The sequence below is a fragment of the Sinohyriopsis cumingii genome, chromosome 3, assembly GCF_028554795.1.
Source record: "Sinohyriopsis cumingii isolate HCF-2022 chromosome 3, ASM2855479v2, whole genome shotgun sequence".
In the NCBI taxonomy this organism is placed as follows: domain Eukaryota; kingdom Metazoa; phylum Mollusca; class Bivalvia; order Unionida; family Unionidae; genus Sinohyriopsis; species Sinohyriopsis cumingii.
Genome location: NC_142963.1, coordinates 34,375,821 through 34,396,943, shown reverse-complemented (window position 1 = coordinate 34,396,943; position 21,123 = coordinate 34,375,821). Strand labels below are relative to the sequence as shown.

General features: G+C 34.6%; 1 protein-coding gene across 1 annotated transcript in view; it reads right to left on the bottom strand.

Moving 5' to 3' along the window:
• Positions 1 to 21,123, bottom strand: part of LOC149802664 (zinc transporter ZIP11-like) — a 135,864-nt gene that overhangs the window by 50,903 nt on the left and 63,838 nt on the right. The window lies entirely within an intron of this gene.

Sequence of the window (21,123 nt, the reverse complement as noted above, 5' to 3'; positions counted from 1 at the left end):
TAATTACCATGCTACAATATGTAGTTTGTGGCTTTTTTTCACTATTTAACATTTTATTAATATTTCTCTGCCTTTCTCTTTTTTGAGAAAAATAAATAAAATAAAATGAGAAACATCAACAAATAGTAGTCTTTTGAAGGGTCTGACAGTACTGTCAAAAAGATGCTCCATGAATTCAAGACGATTTCTTCCATTTAGTTGTCAAGTGTTGAAACCAACTCTGATGTTCTTAAACAATAACAAGACTTTCCAAGAAGCTGTTGTGATGGATAGAGTGGATAACAGATGGGCACAATTTCCATTTCCAATCAAGGAGGTATTACCAGAAAAGTCTTTTTTTGAAAACCTCTGTGTCAATGTGACCAAACACTGAGGTGGAGTACCAGCAACATTTCAAGATAGCTCTTATGGCAGACATACTGGTTGTATGATTGGCTCCATTTTCATTTAGGATCAAGTAGGCATCATATAAACTCTACTGGTGAAAACCCAATGTTGATATGACCATCCATTTGAGAAGAGTTGAGAAAACAATATTTTTAACATGGTCACTGTGGTGGTTATATTGATCAAGTAGGCATCATATAAACTCTACTGGTGAAAACCCAATGTTGATATGACCATCCATTTGAGAAGAGTTGAGAAAACAATATTTTTAACATGGTCACTGTGGTGGTTATATTGGATGTTAGATTGACATCACTTTCATTAGGACCAAACATCATTACAAAAATCTTTCACTAAACTCATGCTGATATGACCATGTTGATTTGACCATTCATTCAGGATGAGTAACAGCAACAAGCTATTCAAGATGGCTGCTGTGGCAGCTATATAGGAACAGTTTCATTTAGGACCACCTGGACTTTTTAAGTAGTCTTCGAATGAAAACCTCATGTTAACATGATTTTCCATTGAGGAGGAGTAGCAATAACTAAATTTCAAGATGACTACCATGGTGGCCATATTGGATGTCAGACTGGATCAGTTTTAGTTAAAAAACCCAAGCTGGTATGAGTATCATGTAGGCGGAGTAGCTATGACATATTTTCAAGAAGGTTACTATGGTCAGCGTATCTGTTTGGCACTGTTTTCATTTAGGACCAACCAGACTATGTGATGAATGTATCTGTAAAGTTTCATGGCAATCCTTCAAGTAGTTTAGGTTCTGTGTTAATGGTCAGATGAACATTGGATGAAATACCATCCAATAAGCTCATCTGGTCTATGACCAGTAAAACTGACCCCACCAACCCCCATGTTCACCTGGACACATTAAACTATAGTTATTCCATCCAACTGTCCAAAGCACAAGCTTGTCACGGATTGACAGTGATTCAATATGGCATGATACCAACTGTCCAAAGCACAAGCTTGTCACAGATTGACAGTGATTCAATATGGCATGATACCAACCGTCCAAAGCACAAGTTTGTCACGGATTGACAGTGATTCAATATGGCATGATACCAACTGTCCAAAGCACAAGCTTGTCACAGATTGACAGTGATTCAATATGGCATGATACCAACCGTCCAAAGCACAAGCTTGTCACGGATTGACAGTGATTCAATATGGCATGATACCAACTGTCCAAAGCACAAGCTTGTCACGGACTGACAGTGATTCAATATGGCATGATACCAAATGGGTTATAGCTGTTTTAAAAACAATATTTACATTTGATACAGTGATGCTGCCATAAAAATTCTTTCAGTTTTCTACTCGCTTCTTATAATGCAGATATGACAGTGAATCCCAATGAATCAAGCAACCTTTCATTATTGCTTCTTAATCTATTTCACTAAATTTTAGCCCTTGGTTGATAAGGCATCAATTTATATATTGTAAATGTATGTTTTTATGCATTATTTTGGCCATTCTTCTCTTATAACATAAGATGACTTAAAAAGCCCAAAGGAAAGACTAATACTCCATGATAAAGATGAAATACTGTAGCACTTAACAGCCTACACAAGACATGTACACTAAAATAAGGAATGGTGTTTTAATTGATTATCAGTTAACAATGAAAGGTATTGAATTTCTAATCTAATTAACAGTAATGAATGAAGCAAATTGAAAAGCCTATCCTAGTTCTAAACCAGATCTATGTCCTATTTTACACACAAGATCTATGGGTACCTTTATTTGTACAAGTGCATAAAATACCAGTAGTATCAAGTACTATGTATACTTGCTTTCAAATTGAGTCCAACTGCAAACTGCACAGATCCAGATCTGCAATCACATAATCCGTTGGTAGATCTGGGTCTGTGCAATTTGTTAGGAGTAATCAGTAGAACAAAAAACAAACAGACCCCAACATGCAGGCACATTATGTTATGGCAGATCAGGATCTTTGTTGTTTGCAGTCTGACTTGTCTTTTAAGTGAGTATATATGGTATACTGTTTATAAAATGTCAAAATAAATTTCAGATTTTCATTGATAAGTGTGTTTGTATGTGATTAGGATTTTTAATGTAGCTTTAACAAATTTTCAGTTATATCACTACTGATGTCTGCAGTGTGGCAATTTATAGTGATGTCTAGCACTGGGGCATCATGTCGCAGACATGTAGCATGATGCCCCACCCAGTCACATTATCCTGACACCAAGCCGACCAGTCCTAACACTAACCTCTTAATGCTGAGCGCCAAGCAATGCAGCTGTTAGTACCATTTTTGTATGTCTTTGGTATGACTCGGCCAGGGATCGAACCCACAACCTCCTGCATCTGAGGCAGACACTCTAACCATTAGGCCACTGGAGCGGTCATCTTATGGATAAGTACACAGAAAATAAAAAACGCCAACCAGGGTTGTATTCAGTAACATATACCTAAATGTAAAATCACATAATATTAAAGCACATTAGTAAGAAAGAATATCCATGTAAGAAAATCTGTCCAAAATTGTATTCAAAGTAAAATTACAACCTCTATCGAGTAATTGTGGTAACAGTTGTTAAAGTTTTTTTTCTAGGTTGCTTTTATTATTAACCTGAGAACTCATTCATAAAATCTGAAATCATTCCACTTCAAATTTGTTGGTTGGCTGGTACCTTTGGTGTTAATACTGTACATACTCGGTTATAATATGTCAAACTGCACAATGCATAGACCCAGATCTACCATCACAGATCTGAGTCTGTGCAGTTTATTAGGATTAATCAGTACAACAAACAATACAGACACTGATCTGCTGTCATTTTATACAACAGCAGATGGAGTTATAATCAAGTACATGCGGTAATACATTTGGTGCTACACTGACTCTGTCATGAAGAGAAAGTGGCTGCTTATTGTCTTTACCAAGGACAAAACCAAGCTGCTATCTGAGATGTCATGAGTGGGTATCAAAACTGCAACACTTGGAATTAAAGTCCCGACTTAAACCATGATAAATTATCATTTATTCACTGTCAGTTCTCTACCAAAGTATGGTTCAGGATTATGTTTTATCTATGATCAAATATTCAGGAAAATATAGCAGATTTTGCCCTGTAGGAAACAAGGAAGAGAACTACATTTATACAAACACGAACACTAACTATCAAACTTCCAAACCCCACTAACAAAAACATAAATTTAGATCTGATCTGACAAGTTCTTAAATATTTTTTGCATTTTACAAAGTCAACAAAAATCAAACATTTTCAACCAAAAATTGTTTCAATCATCAATGGAAAATGACTAGTCTAACTATAGATTAAGGAATTATTTAATTCAAACTGACCTGCAAACAACAACAGATCCTGATCTACCATAGCATAATGTGCCTGCAGATCAAAATGGAAATCTAAACACAAGGCCCGGGCTGAATGACGAATGAGTCACAATGGTTAGAGTCAATCTGTTACAGGCATGATACATTAATGTATAACATTTTATAAAATGCATATTAACATTTCTGATTATAAATAATTTTAACAATGGAGAAAACATTATATCACACATTTAAGCACTCACACATTTAATAATCTTTTCGTATCATCAATCACACATGAATTTGCTAGTTAGTTGAGTCTGTGTTCAAGACTAACAGAGAGACAGAAAGACAGACACACTGAACAGACAGCTGTGCATTCAGAAACTAAAGAAATGGAGGAACAGAAGATGACAGAAAGACTGCTAGGTAGATTGAGGAAGAGGCTGACTAGCTAATATATATATATATATATATATATATATATATATATATATATATATATATATATATATATATATATATATATATATATATAGAGATATATATAGAGATATGAGTTGCACAGTTGCACATAAATGTCAGGTGTTAAGGTTTGGTTTGCTTTAGTGGGTTTAAAGCCATTTTTCAGTAACAATAGGCCATACATTGTGGCCAGTCTATCTGGTGGAGGAAGAACCCATGAAGAACCATTGATTCATGGAAACTATGGGCAAGTTTTTCAAATACCCATGTTGGCAGTGTCTAGACTTGAGCCCACACAGACAGCAGTGTGATGTCAGTGATCTGTCATGTGTCAAGGTGAAGCGAGAAGACAAAAGTGATAAAAAAAAATCGACTGAAGCAGATTCTTATTGCAGATACCTCTTGCAAAAGTGGTATAGAGCATCAGTATTTTAAACAATGGAAACATTTTGGTGTGGAAACAACCAAAAACAAAATGAGATAATGATCATCAAGGTTCAAAATACATGAACATGTGCTTCACCTTCTAGCTGAAGAGGGCAAAGTACCATCTGTACTGGCTTGTAAGTCAGGTCCATTGGCAAACCACAAATGTGGCCACAATCACATTATGTGCAGGCAGATCTGGGTCTGTGCAATAATCCATACAGAGAACATTGGTTTCTTTTATAACAATTAGTTTTGCTTATAAGCTACATGAAATGAGGAACTACATTGTCTTTCTGGGGGAAAAAACCCTTAACTTATATAAATGTGCTGCACTGATCTTTTAGTTCACACCAACATTTACAGAAAGCATTTATGTAATATATGATCTCTCTCAGGAACTGAAAAAGTCTTGAAAGATCACAAGATTTCAGTTAGCAATCAACTGATCCTGTAAGTTGTCAAGTCACCTATGACATGAATTTCCTATATAAACCTATCAGAAACTGAAAAGCACACCTCTAGCTACCCATAATACTCTACTACAAATTAACTACAGAATTCACCTATCTACTGCAAAAGTCAACTAAAGGTCATTTGATTCTGGTTGAAACTCACTTGTAAATGGGTCAAAGGTTATATAATGAGGTAAATAGAACACATGCTACCAAATGTAAGATGTATAGGGAACTAATACCAAACAAGGGTAAACTTTGCATGCATTGAACTGCAGACAGCACCTAAGGACAACAGCATGTGTAAGCCATGGAAATGGCTTTCAACTGGCTGCCATTGTTGTGATATAGCAACTGCATCAGGCATTTTTTTTCCACAGTAAATCACCATTCTCTGCAATGCAAGGGGGGAAATCTGTTTAAGACAGACACATGAATTACCCTATATACTTCAAAGCATTAGTATAATCAAGAAAAAAATGTTTATTTATGTGAAGACAACACAAGTATATTCTTTACTTATTTATTCACTTTGTAACAATACAGATGAATAATTCATTGGATAAATAGTCAAATATGTTTGAGTGATCACCTTCATTTTATGACTTTTGCATAAAGACCTGGTTTCAATGATCCCATTTGTACATCAATCAATACTGAGAGCAGAGTGCTGATTTGGTAGAATGGTGCATTTGTAATCTAATGGTCCTGGATTTGATACCCACACAGGCCAGTAAGGAACAGTTGTCCTAGTGTGTCCTTGGCAAAGACAATTAGCTCTCATTTCCTTAGCATGATACAGCCAATAATGTTTTAAATTGGCTTTGAACCAACCAACAATACAAATTCACCTGTAAATAAAGACCACCTGATCACAAAGACCTCCATTAGATGGTCCAACAAGTATTTGCTATACAAAGTATGGAATAAATTCATCTGGCTATCTATGATGCTCAATACATTTCTAGTTTTAAGTCTTCATATATAGTCTTCATGATACATTTCCTCATTTCTAGTTTTAAGTCTTCATATAAAGTCTTCATTATACATTTCCTCATTTCCAGTTTTAAGTCTTCATATAAAGTCTTCATTATACATTTCCTCATTTCCAGTTTTAAGTCTTCATTTATAGTCTATTATACATTTCATCACTTCTAATTTTAAGTCTTCAAATAAAGTCTTCATTATACATTTTCTCATTTCCAGTTTTAAGTCTTCATATAAAGTCTTCATTATACATTTCCTCATTTCCAGTTTTAAGTCTTCATTTATAGTCTATTATACATTTCATCACTTCTAATTTTAAGTCTTCAAATAAAGTCTTCATTATACATTTTCTCATTTCCAGTTTTAAGTCTTCATATAAAGTCTTCATTATACATTTCCTCATCTTTAATTTCAAGTCTTCATAAATAGTCTTCATTATACATTTCATCACTTCTAATTTTAAGTCTTCATATAACATCTTCATTATACATTTCCTCGTCTCTAATTTTAAGTCTTCATATAAAGTCTTCATTGTACATTTCCTCATCTTTAGTTTTAAGTCTTCATATAAAGTCTTCATTATACATTTCCTCATTTCCAGTTTTAAGTCTTCATATAAAGTCTTCATGATACATTTCATCACTTCTAATTTTAAGTCTTCATATAACGTCTTCATTATACATTTCCTCATCTCTAACATTAAGTATTTATATAAAGTCTTCATTATACATTTCCTCATCTTTAGTTTTAAGTCTTCATATAAAGTCTTCATTATACATTTCCTCATTTCCAGTTTTAAGTCTTCATATAAAGTCTTCATTATACATTTCATCACTTCTAGTTTTAAGACTTCATATAAAGTCTTCATTATACATTTCCTCATTTCCAGTTTTAAGTCTTCGTATAAAGTCTTCATTATACATTTCCTCATCTTTAGTTTTAAGTCTTCATATAAAGCATTCATTATACATTTCCTCATCTCTAATTTTAAGTCTTCCTATATAGTCTTCATAATGCATTTCCTCATTTCTAGTTTTAAGTCTTCATTTATAGTCTTCATTATACATTTCCTCATTTCTAGTTTTTAGTCTTCATTTAAAGTCTTTATTATGCATTTCCTCTTTCCAGTTTTAAGTCTTCTGATGCACTTTAATGCCTTTTTGCTGTATATACTTGCTTAAAATCAGATCCAACTTTAAACTAAGTAAACTAAGATCTAATGGCACGTTATGCACTGGCAGACCAGTGTCTATATTATACAGTGGCAGACCAGGGTCCATATTATGCACTGGCAGATCAGGGTCTATATTATGCACTGGCAGATCAGTGTTTATATTATGCACTGGCATATCAGGGTCTATATTATGCACTGGCAGATCAGGGTATGCACTGGCAGACCTGGACCTACATTATGCACTGGCAGACCAGGGTCAATATTGTATGCAGTTGAACCCATTTTTAAGTGAACATACACAGTACTGTATGTATAACCAGTGATAATAACACAGTACTGTATGTATACCCAGTGATAATAACACAGTACTATATGTATACCCAGTGATAATAACACAGTACTGTATGTATTACCCAGTGATAATAACACAGTACTGTATGTATTACCCAGTGATAATAACACAGTACTGTATATATACCCAGTGATAATAACACAGTACTGTATGTATTACCCAGTGATAATAACACAGTACTGTATGTATACCCATTGATAATAACACAGTACTGTATGTATTACCCAGTGATAATAACACAGTACTGTATGTATACCCAGTGATAATAACACAGTACTGTATGTTGTTGTTGTTGTTGTGGGGTTTAACGCCATTTTTCAGCACAATAGGCTATACATGGCGGCCAGTATTAATGGTGGAGGAAGAACCCGGAAAACCCTGGAAAGAACCACCGACCCACGAGAAGCTACTGACAAGCTTTCTCACATGCCCACATTGGCTGAATCTTAGACTCGAACCGCCGCAGACAGAGGTGAGATGGCAGTGATCCGTAACGAAGAGCGCTTTAGACCACTCGGCCACTCGGGGCCCCAGTACTGTATGTATACCCAGTGATAATAACACAGTACTGTATGTATACCCAGTGATAATAACACAGTACTGTATGTATACCCAGTGATAATAACACAGTAATGTATGTATACCCAGTGATAATAACACAGTACTGTATGTATACCCAGTGATAATAACACAGTACTGTATGTATACCCAGTGATAATAACACAGTACTGTATGTATACCCAGTGATAATAACACAGTACTGTATGTATACCCAGTGATAATAACACAGTACTGTATGTATACCCAGTGATAATAACACAGTACTGTATGTATACCCAGTGATAATAACACAGTACTATATGTATACCCAGTGATAATAACACAGTACTGTATGTATTACCCAGTGATAATAACACAGTACTGTATGTATTACCCAGTGATAATAACACAGTACTGTATGTATTACCCAGTGATAATAACACAGTACTGTATGTATTACCCAGTGATAATAACACAGTACTGTATGTATTACCCAGTGATAATAACACAGTACTGTATGTATACCCAGTGATAATAACACAGTACTGTATGTATACCCAGTGATAATAACACAGTACTGTATGTATACCCAGTGATAATAACACAGTACTGTATATATACCCAATGATAATAACACAGTACTGTATGTATACCCAGTGATAATAACACAGTACTGTATGTATACCCAGTGATAATAACACAGTACTGTATGTATACCCAATGATAATAACAGTCCTGTATGTATACCCAGTGATAATAACACAGTACTGTATGTATACCCAGTGATAATAACACAGTACTGTATGTGTACCCAGTGATAATAACACAGTACTGTATGTATACCCAGTGATAATAACAGTACTGTATGTATAACCAGTGATAATAACACAGTACTGTATGTATAACCAGTGATAATAACACAGTACTGTATGTATACCCAGTGATAATAACACAGTACTGTATGTATACCCAATGATAATAACAGTCCTGTATGTATACCCAGTGATAATAACACAGTACTGTATGTATACCCTGTGATAATAACACAGTACTGTATGTGTACCCAGTGATAATAACACAGTACTGTATGTATACCCAGTGATAATAACAGTACTGTATGTATACCCAGTAATAATAACACAGTACTGTATGTATAACCAGTGATAATAACACAGTACTGTATGTATAACCAGTGATAATAACACAGTACTGTATGTATAACCAGTGATAATAACACAGGTGTCATCACTTTTGTGAAAAACAAATGCGGTTGTTATTGATTTGGTGATAGCAAAATCAGGTCAACAGCAATACCTGAGCAACAAGGAAGCATGTATTGGTTTCTTTTTTGGGGTAAGATTTCAAAGGCTTATTTTGGGAAGAATCGATACTTTGTGTGCCTTCCTGTAGTTATAAAGTTTTAGCTGTTTAAGCTTTTCCAATATAATGAAAACAGAGTGCTTTTACAAAGTAGGGAGAAAATATTCAATGTCATCATGCTATAGGTTATTTATCCAAAGTTTAGTCAGTTTGCTAGCTGGGGGTGGGGGCAGAGGTCAATAATTACACACAATGCATGTTATGTTTTGTCATTTTTGTTCACTTTTTTGTGCATGAAGTTGAAGGATGTTGGTAAATGGAAGCTAATTTAGCAAATAAATAATCTTCATGGAATCCAATCATGTTTTCGAGATATTGGGGTATTTGATTCAACAAAGTGGCACAACTCTTGTGTTTCTCACCAGGTTAGTAAGTGCACAAATGACATGCACAACTCCTTTCCCCATCATTTTTTCTCACACATAAAGAACTGTCAAATTGTCTTGGGAGGAGGTTTTATGTGGCAAAAAACTGGGGGTTAGTGATGAACAAACAGAAGTGCAGTCTAATTGTGTATCACTACTTGTTCTTGTACACTACTAAATATTGTGACTTTGGGAAGTGTCCACGACTTGAAAGGAAACATTCATTATGCTTGGAGTCATATTGATGACCAGTTAAATTTTTTAATATGACATGAATGCATTTGAAACTGCATTAGCCAATCATAATCAGCCTTCACAGAAGAAAAAAACTCAAAAAACTCAAAAAACTTTTGAAGCTAAAAGACATTAGAGCTTGTAATAGCTTAAAATACCTGATACTGAAACAAATCTAATGACTCACATTATACATGTCTTGCTATAATTAATTAAATGCATCATCTGTGTAAATTACTGAGTCAAACTAATGATATCCTAGCCCAGTTTCTCTCCTACATATATTTCATTTGCAATGTCTCTCACTTGTCATCACAAGATTATGGTCAACTGGGTCGCCTATTTTTACTTTTAAAGTGTCAGTTTCCTGTACCCAGCACTTGACAGGAACTGGATTAGGAAAGTAGGAGACAACTAGTTCTACAGGTACTTCTAAGGAAGCATATCCAACACTTGTAATGAAAAAGGTTAAAGTTCACACAATGTCATCTCATATGATAAGACTCTTTAATGGTTTATAGCCAGATCTGACCTATATATATGTGTTGTAATGGAACCTAGTCAAAGGTATTAGTTGTAGGTTATCTACCATGTACATATCTATGCCTCACATGCCATAAGCAAGCACTTCACCTATTCCTAGCCATATTCAAGTCATTTTCATCCAGGTCACTAAGCTTTCAAAGGTTATCTCCCTTACTTATACAAATTTTGGAAGAATCTGTCCCTTTTCCAGTTTTTCAGTGTTGTTTGAATCACAGCTTCTGTATGTAATGGTAAACACTTGCCAATTCTGCTCAATGCAAAGTGACATTGGAATGTTTTTAACTTATGCATGTCATTTAGCGCTTGTTTCAGTAATCTGTGAACTTGTATAAATAGATACAATGTTTTTCAGTTTCCTTGCTGCTCTATTAAACATGTTTCATTCTCTCAAATGGTTATTTGTTCGTACTGGCTTTTACACAAAATTCTCCATAAATTAATTCTGGTAAAAGTTACTCTCCTTGACTACCCTTCTTTTCAAAGAGGAATAACTTCCTTAGGTGGCAGGGGATAGTTTTGTAAATTGGACACTGTAAAATTTCTTAACTTTTGGCTATGGTGTGACTTTTCAGCTATTATTTTTTTACTAATTAAAAAGATATGGATATATTTGTGAATTATGTGTTTCAAGCTTGTGTTGTTCTTGAAACTGATGAGGCCTGTACACCTCCCATAGTTACTCTGTAGTATGTAGATAGTGAAATACCAACAGTTGGCTAGGAAGGAGACTTTGCCCCCATAGCACTAGCAGTATCAAATGTGCTCATGGCAAGTAAAATATCTCATAAATGGCTTGGATGACAACTATTTTCAACTGCATCAGTCTGTTTAGTACACATAGTTTTGCAGAATGATCACCTAGAAAAATGGCTTCTGTATGCACTGTGAGCATGACATGGTGTCAAAAACGACCAAACATGAAAAATGAAGCTATAAATTTGGGGATGGGGTGCATAAACTTCTTTTGTTATGAACTGCCATTGACTTCTCTGATCAAGTGAGCATTATTATGCATTGTTTTAATATAGCTATCTATTAATATAGATACATATATATCTACAGATATGGACCTTTTTGACCTCACTTGTGTATTTAATTTTTTATGATATTTTATATGCTATGCCAGCGAATGCAGCATTAAATTTGTGCATAAAAGCTGTCCCTTATACTCTTGCTCAAAACTGATTAGTGTAAAATAAAACTGTTTTATTGCTTTAAAAAAAAATTTGTTTTCAGTTTACTGAACAATGACTTAATTTAACATTAACTGCTGTTGGTTACATGGATACATAATGAACATACTGGCTCCTCCAGTTTTTGGTATACAGATTAACTAGTCAATTTCCTGGTCTTCTTTTGAACTTCCATTATTGATTAATTAACAGAGACATTAAACTCAGAAATTAAATACTTTTAATGAATTCTGTCTATCATTATAATGATAATTGATGTATATTTTAATTGCATTTGATTCTAAGATTGTATGCTGTAGTAGGTAACTACAAGAGGTTTTCATAAGAACTGATGGTGCAAAGAACATAAAAGAATAATGTAACCAAATTAAGCATGGAGGTTTTCTTGCACTCTTCTGTGGAAATGGTACTATTCCCCATATAATGTTACTTTTACTTAGCCAAGTTCCCACCCAAATTCCCTGACTGTTCTCTGACCAAAGGCAAACTTTCCTTGACCAAACACTTAATGACAAATGCAGGCACAAACTCTTTCCACTTTAAACATATCAAAGAATTCAAAATAATGATGACTTTGTGGGTTGAAATGATGCTAATTTAAATAAAATCATGTGGAAAACACAAGTCCTCAGATATTCTTATTCATTACCCTTTTTACTGTCAAAAATATACTGTATTATATATTATATATTCTATTCGCGACAGAATTTTTCTTTACTAAAAAGACTATTCATGACTCACTGTGGGTTTTTTTTGCAATTTTTAATGTAGCTTTAAAAATTGTTTGGTCATATCACTATAATATCTGCAGTATGGCAGTTTATAGTGATGTCTAGCACTGAGGCATCATGCCACAGACATGGCATCATGTCCTATCCAGTCACATTATCCCAAGACCAGGCCAAATGGTCTTAACAATAATCTTTTAATGCTGAGCGCCAAGTGAGACAGCTGTTAGTACCATTTTTATAAGATATGAATCCCCTGGGGTTTGAACCTGTGACAACTTGCATCCACGACAGACACTCTAACTACTTAGGCCACTGAAACAGTCATATGTCCCTTTGTAATATCATAAACAGACTGCTCTATATGCTCCATTTATGACATTTTACTCTCAGATATTGAATGCTCAATATATTCTATTCATGACCATTTCTACCATCATAGACTGCTCTATTCATGATTCTTTACTCTCAGATATAGAATCCTCAATATTCTCTATTCATGACCATTTTTACCATCATAAACAGATTGCTCTGTATGCTCCATTCATGACTTTTTACTCCCAGATATATAATGCTCATTATATTCTATTCATGACCATTTTTACCATCATAGACTGCTTTATATGCTCCATTCATGACTCTTTACTCTAAAAAAGAGAATACTCAATATTCTCTATTCATGACCATTTTTACCATCATACACAGACTGCTCTGTATGCTCCATTCATGACTTTTTACTCATATATAGAATGCTCATTATACTCTATTCATGACCATTTTTACCATCATAAACAGATTGCTCTGTATACTCCATTCATGACTTTTTATTCTCAGATATATAATGCTCATTATACTCTATTCATGACCATTTCTACCATCATAGACTGCTCTATATGCTCCATTCATGACTTTTTACTCTCAGATATAGAATGCTCATTATACTCTATTCAAGACCATTTTTACCATCATACACAGATTGCTCTGTATGCTCCATTCATGACATTATACTCTATTCATGACCATTTTTACTATCAAAGACAGACTGCTCTATATCCTTTATTCATGATAATTTTTACTATCATAGATTGATCTACACACTCAACTCATGACCCTTTTTACTCTCAGAAATAAACTGCTTTAAATACCGTATTTATCACCCTATTTATTATCATAGTCTGCTCTACTGACTCTATTCATTACCCTTTTTACTACCATAGATTGATCTATTGACTTATTCATTACCCTTTTTACTACCATAGACGCTCTATTGACTCAATTCATTACCCTATTTACTATCATAGTCTGCTCTATTGACTCTATTCATTACCATTCTTACTACCATAGACTTATCTTTTGACTCTGTTCATTACCCTTTTTACTACCATAGACTGCTCTATTGACTCTATTCATTACCCTTTTTACTACCATAGACTGCTCTATTTACTATATTCATTACCCTTTTTACTACCATAAACTGCTCTATTTACTCTAGTCTTTACCTTTTTTACTACCAGAGACTGCTCTATTTACTCTATTCATTACTCTTTTTACTACGAGAGACTGATCTATTTACTCTATTCATTACCCTTTTTATTCTCAGAAATAAAATGCTGTATATACTTTTGTCATAACCATTTTTATTATCATAAACTGGCTCCCTATATGATCTATTCATGGCCATTTTGAATCTCAGAAATAGAATGCTCTCTATACTCTATTCACAACCCTTTATACTATCATTGGTAGATGGCTTTATATGCTCTATTCATGACCCTTTTTATTCCCAGAAATAGACTGCTCTATACACTCTCTATTCAAGACCCTTTTCACCATCAAAAACAGACTGTTCCATATATTCTATTCATGACCCTTTTTACTATGAGAAATAGACTACTCTATATCCTCTACTTATGACCATTTTTACTAACAAAGACTGCTCTATATCATCTTTTCTTGACCCTTTTAGTCTGAGAAACAGACTGTTCTGTATGCTCTACATGTATTTACGACCATTTTTAGTCTGGGAACTAGACTGCGCTTTATACTTTTTATACTATTTTAAATTTTCCTTTCTTTATATGTGACCAGAGACTTTGTATTCATAGATTAAACATGTCTGTAGAATTATTGTGGTGCTTTCCCTGGAAAGCATTTTCACTACTGTTTCAAGGAATTTACCACCAGTGAATATCCATGGGAGATAACTACTATATGGTATAATCATTTACCTAAATGTGAGTTTCCTCCCTTGATGTACTGGTAGGGGCTGGGGAATCTTGTTTTGGGGCCAAGGATCATTACTTTGTTGACAATTTTCTCTAACATCATACAATCTGTTACTATTATTATTAGAACAATCTATATTTGGTAAAAAAGAATCGATAACATGCCTAAGACATTGCAGAGTTAGAATCCTTCCAGGTCAAAAATGGAATTCACAATATTTTGCGCATGATACACATTTGCTTGATGATAAGACCAACCCCCACTGCAATTTTACCAAAATAATTTAGCAAATGTTTGTTAGGAAAGCAATATTCTATGATAAGCCATCCACAAATTTGTAAACAAGTTGATGTAGCTGGTCCCATGTTTATAATGTAGCTGGTCCCATGTTTATAATGGGAGTAGTACTAATGCAAGTCCTCCTCCAGCTCCTCTAAAGTCAACCCCTCTACAGTAAACTCAATATCATCTTGTATATAACCCTTTTATTTTATTCTCTACTGAAGATAAGCTGACTCTGAATTAAGCTCAAGTAATAAAAATGAACAGGTGTTATTTAAAATATTTTGCACTGAAGCTATTTTGACTTCAAGGAACACATTTCCTCACATGCTTGTCCAAAGTAAAATTTCTATGAGAATACAAAATTCCCTGATTTTTCCCAATTTTTTCAAAAAAAATTCAAATTTACCAGACTTGTCGTAAAATTTCCAGACTTTTCCCAAAAATTGAAAATTCACTTACTTTGCCCTGATCTGTGTAAAATGTATGTATGTATGTATGTATGCATGTATGTATGTATGTATGTATGTATATATATATATATATATATATATATATATATATATATATATATATATATATATATATATATATATATATATAGGTATACACAGTTTGCATACAATAATTGCTATATACTAAGTTGGATTTGCTGTGCTTGCTCAAATTTTCTCCTTCCATCTGACATTTTTTCAAATCTAGTTCATACTGTTGATCATCAAACATTTTATTCCATGATTTAAATGTTAATAAAAAAAAGGCCCAAGTGGCCTTATAATGCTCACGTGGCTTATTGACACAAGATAGCTCTGCCTGAATGCATTTCACTTACGTCTTAGATGTGGAAGTAACTTTCATTACTCTGCATACATAATATTCATTATCAAATCTGTCAAAATTCTTACTAGTACAGGTTCATATGCCTAGTGTGATCAAATGATGTTAAAAGTACCTCCCATTAAAATGTAACAGGCTCAGACAATCAGATGCAAAATCACCTCATTCATAGGCTGTTCCTCAAAATGCAACTTGCCCAAGATTTTAATGAAATAAGCTTACTTAACAAACTGATAAATACAAATCAATAACTGAAGCCTCTGAAGTGGTCACAAACTCAGCCAATCAAATGCAAGTTTACAATATTAATAGGTGTGAATATCACTTATAATCAAATTTGTCCCAGATCTTGAACTGATTAACAAAAAAACTGAATCAGATAAAAATGAGTAAATGATTCATCCAGCATGATGACAAACTTGTCCAAACACATGCAAGATCACCTCATTAATATGTATAGATGTCACCAATATTCAAACTGATTAGATTAAGATTTATTTCAAATTTGGTCAGAATTGGCCTTCAGAATGGTAACAAGCTCAGCCAATTAGTTGTAAATTTAAGATCAGCTCATTAATATGTGCGAATATAGCTCATATTCATACTTGTCCAAGATATTAGTCACATAAACTTATAATTTAAGTATGGTAAAAACTGAATTAGAGATGAACTCCTGATGGTAACAAGCAGTTGTAAATGGGTCACAATTGGTGACAAACAGTGGACCCAAATAATATCCCTTGGTCTTACAGTCCAGTGACCAAAAAATTACTTTTCAAAGCCTTATAATTGGATGCATAAAACTTGACTGGATAACCTGAACTTAGTGAGTATAGCCTGATTTCAGCAGTAAGTCAAGCCTTGGTTCATATTGAGACTGCTGCTTGGCAATCTCTTTCTCTCTCACACATATTTGATGATGCTGTTGATCAGAAATACATTTATTTAATCAGGTGAATTCAGTGCAGCACTTAAATTTGCCATTCCATTCGATCACTCAAGATAGCTTTTTCTTTGTGCTATTTTAAAAGGTATCCTTTACTGCCAGTGACCACAAGCATTCCTGTTTTGTAGTCTTTCACAGAGACTTCTTATTAGCTGTATTTACAGGTTAACCACCGATTTTCTGGTAATGGATGGTCCGGAACTGGTCTGGACAAAATTATGAGAGGGCACTTGAAATTCCTGACACCACCAAATTAGTTTACTGGGTGGCAATAGGTGGCGTGGACTCACTTGGATCATTTACACTGCAGTTGTTGGTGGTGATCCTTGTATTTTGTGCGATTCTTGGCTTATTTTATTTACATTTAACCCTAGATATGGCTTCTAAGAAAGATGCAAGTGTCAGTGGTGTTGTCAAGTGTAAACACCAGTCAATATCAATACAAGTTAAAGTAGAACTGTTGGAAAAACTGGACCATGGTGTTTCTGTGAGAAAGCTGTGTGGTATTGGTTGATCAACTGTTTATGATATAAAGAAGCAGACGGACAAAATAATGAAATTCTATTCAGACAGTGATTCCAAGAAGCAAATGAACATTAGATAAACTATGAAAGATGGTAAGAGTACTGAGTATGACCAAGTGATGACGGAATGGCTTCGACAATGTCAGAGTGGACTTATTAAGTAGGATGGTAATGGACTAGAATCAGTTGTTTCATAAAAAACTTAAATTAGAACATGAGTATGACTATAGTGAAAGATGGCTTGAATGGTTCAAGAAGTGTCATGGAATTTCCATGCATAAAGTGTGTGGAGAAAAATGGTCTGCAGACCACAAACGAGCTGCAAAGTTTGTGGACAAATTTCAGAAGCTTGTAGTGACGAGCACCTCAGTCCTGAAAAGGGTGTATAATGCAGATGAAACTGCATTGTCATTTGGCGATTCACACCTAGGATGCTAACAATGGAGGATGAAAAAGGGCCCATAGGATTCAAACAGTCTAAGGATAGAGTTACCATCTAAGGATTCTCAAATGCAGCAGGCATGCACAGATGTAAACCACTGGTGATAGGAAAAAGACTTTAAAGTAAATGCCCTAGGGCCTTGAAAGTGTTAAAATTTACCCAGTAACATACTGTGCTAATAAAAATGGCTGGATTACCAACGTGATTATGTTAGAATGGTTTGAAAGTATTCTTGTGCCCAAAGCCAGAGCACACTGCACATATGATGGCCTGCCAGAAGACTGAAAAAATTATACTTATTCTGGACAAGTGTTCAGCTCACCCCAAAGCTGAACTCCTGTGTAAGAAAAATGTTTATACAGTCTATTTACCACCAAACTGTACATCACTTATCCAACACCAAGACTAAGGAATACTGTGCTCTATGAAGGCTAAGTATTGCTCACTTTTCATGAAATGTATGTTAGATGTGGTTAATGCTGGCTAGGATACAGACATTTATTAAAGATTTCAGCATGAAAGATGTGCAGTTGTTTATTGCTCATGGCTGGGAGAAGGTACAAGCATCAACACTAAAGTAATGCTGGCACAAGTTGTGGCCTGCCTTGTTTGAAAATTCACATGATGAAAATGTTGATTATGATTTCACTGGATTTAATGTACAAAAAGGAGGAAGAAGTTGTTCATGAGTTGCTTGAGTATGGAAAAAGTGTTGCCAAGGATACAGCAAGTAGGCTTAATGAAGAAAATGTGGCCGAGTGGATGAATGTCGGCGAAGAAATACCTGTTGTTTATCACCAAATTGATTCTGAAATTATAGATATTGTTCTGAGTCCTGATAAAAAACAATGAAAATGATGAAGATAACAGTGATGAATATGAAACAGATGTAGCTGAAAGACTTGCTATTCACAAATTAATTGAGTTGTCGGGTGAATTAATCAAAGGGTCAGAGCAATGTACCTTCGTGACGGAACAAGAGCTAAAGCATTTTAATATGATGCATGAAAAGTTAAACAGGGAAAGATCAAAACACATAAAAAACTTCGATTGCATTAAATGTTTAAAAAGATAGCCAAGAAAAATGGGTATCAGAGCAGTACAACTGAAAATCCTGTGGCTTCAACTTCAAGTCCCACCTGCAGCATCAGAAATCCATGATGAAGCAATCCGCTATGTAACAGACAGCAATTCTGACAGTCCTCAACTATGTAACAGACAGTAATCCTGACAGCCCTCAACTATGTAACAGACAGTAATCCTGACAGCCCTCATCTATGTAACAGACAGTAATCCTGAGAGCCATCAACTTCCAGACCTTTATGATTAACTCTACAGTTCCAGTAAAATTCCAAAATTTGCCACTTTGGGAGTGGTAGTACTGCAAAATTCTTGCAAGAACAGTAAATTTATGAACCTGTTTCATTTATACCTGTATTTCATTTAATCATTTAATTTACATTTAATATTAGCTTAATCTGAGTTTCTAGCAGTCCATTGTGCTTTAGAGACACTGGTGGTGTATAATTAGTAGGTCAGAGGTGTTTTGTTGAATTATTATTATATGGCCTTGGTTGGTCCAGCAAAACTGTTAATCTGGCAAGGCTCTCAAACCAAGGGTGCCAGAAAATTGGTGGTTTAACACTAATGGATGAGTTTATATTCAGCATGTTTAACACTTCATGTTTTCGTCACATCGCAATATACATTGATAACTCTTCCAACCCCACCCCACCCCTTCTTTCTCTGTGGTAAGTATTCCTGTTCGCTATAAAGTTATACATTTTTCATAAATCACACATATACTGAAAATTAGAAGAAAAAAATTAACTCGATTTTGAGGCGTGAAAGCTATATGCTACTGCAGTTGGTGTTACTACCTCATTTTAACAATGGTAAACGTGGGCACAGGAATTATACAAGTAGGAAATAATATAGTACTTCCAAACATTTGCACATTTATCTTCCATGGGTTTCAATTTGTTTAAATTGACTTATTTATCCAGCAGAGGCTGTAGGTATGATGATTTTAATGACATGGGGTACATTTGTGCCAGATTGTCCGGAATTTTTTGATTAGCTGTGTTCAAATTATGGATAAAGATTGGTTGTTGTTGTTGTTGTTCTAGGGTTTAACGCCATTTTTCAGCACAAGATAGGCCATATATGGCGGCCAGTATAACTGGTGGAGGAAGAACCCTGGAAAACCCAGGAAAGAACCACCGACCCACGAGAAGCTACTGGCAGGCTTTCCCACGTACCCACGCTAGATAAAGATTGGTATTCTAATGATATGAAGCACAGGGAAAAAAAGGTAGTCATAATGGTTTTTGGGACAGAATTTGAGATATTCTGTCATTTAAAGGTGTAAAATTTAACATTAGTGATTGACCAGTTTGTTCTGTGAATTGCAGTGAAGTATGAACTAGAAAAACACTGTGGAAACTTGTGTATGAACCATACTTCACTGAACTCTATAAATAGTCAATCTTAAACTTTCCCTCATTTTAGCATTCTTAAGAAACTAACAACTCTGCAGTAAATTATTTAAAACCATGACACACTTTAGTAGCTAAAAAAGTGCTGCTCCTTGTTGCAGCACTAGTTATTCCATGAAAAAAAAGAAGTACACTCATGAAAAAGCTTTGTTGTAAACATCTGCTAAGAACCACTGTCCTATCAAGTACACTCATGAAAAAGCTTTGTTGTCAATATCTACTAAGAACCACTGACCTATCAAGTACACTCATGAGAAAGCTTTGTTGTCAACATCTACTAAGAACCACTGACCTATCAAGTACACTCATGAAAAAGCTTTGTTATCAACATCTACTAAGAGCCACTGACCTATCAAGTACACTCATGAAAAAGCTTTGTTGTCAACATCTACTAAGAACCACTGACCTATCAAGTACACTCATGAAAAAGCTTTGCTGTCAACATATACTAAGAACCAAACTGACCTATCAAGTACACTCATGAAAAAGCTTTGTTGTCAACATCTACTAAGAACCACTGACCTATCAAGTACACTCATGAAAAAGCTTTGCTGTCAACATCTACTAAGAGCCACTGACCTATCAAGTACACTCATGAAAAAGCTTTGTTGTCAACATCTACTAAGAACCACTGACCTATCAAGTACACTCATGAAAAAGTTTTGCTGTCAACATATACTAAGAACCAAACTGACCTATCAAGTACACTCATGAAAAAGCTTTGTTGTCAACATCTACTAAGAACCACTGACCTATCAAGTACACTCATGAAAAAGCTTTGCTGTCAACATCTACTAAGAACCACACTGACCTA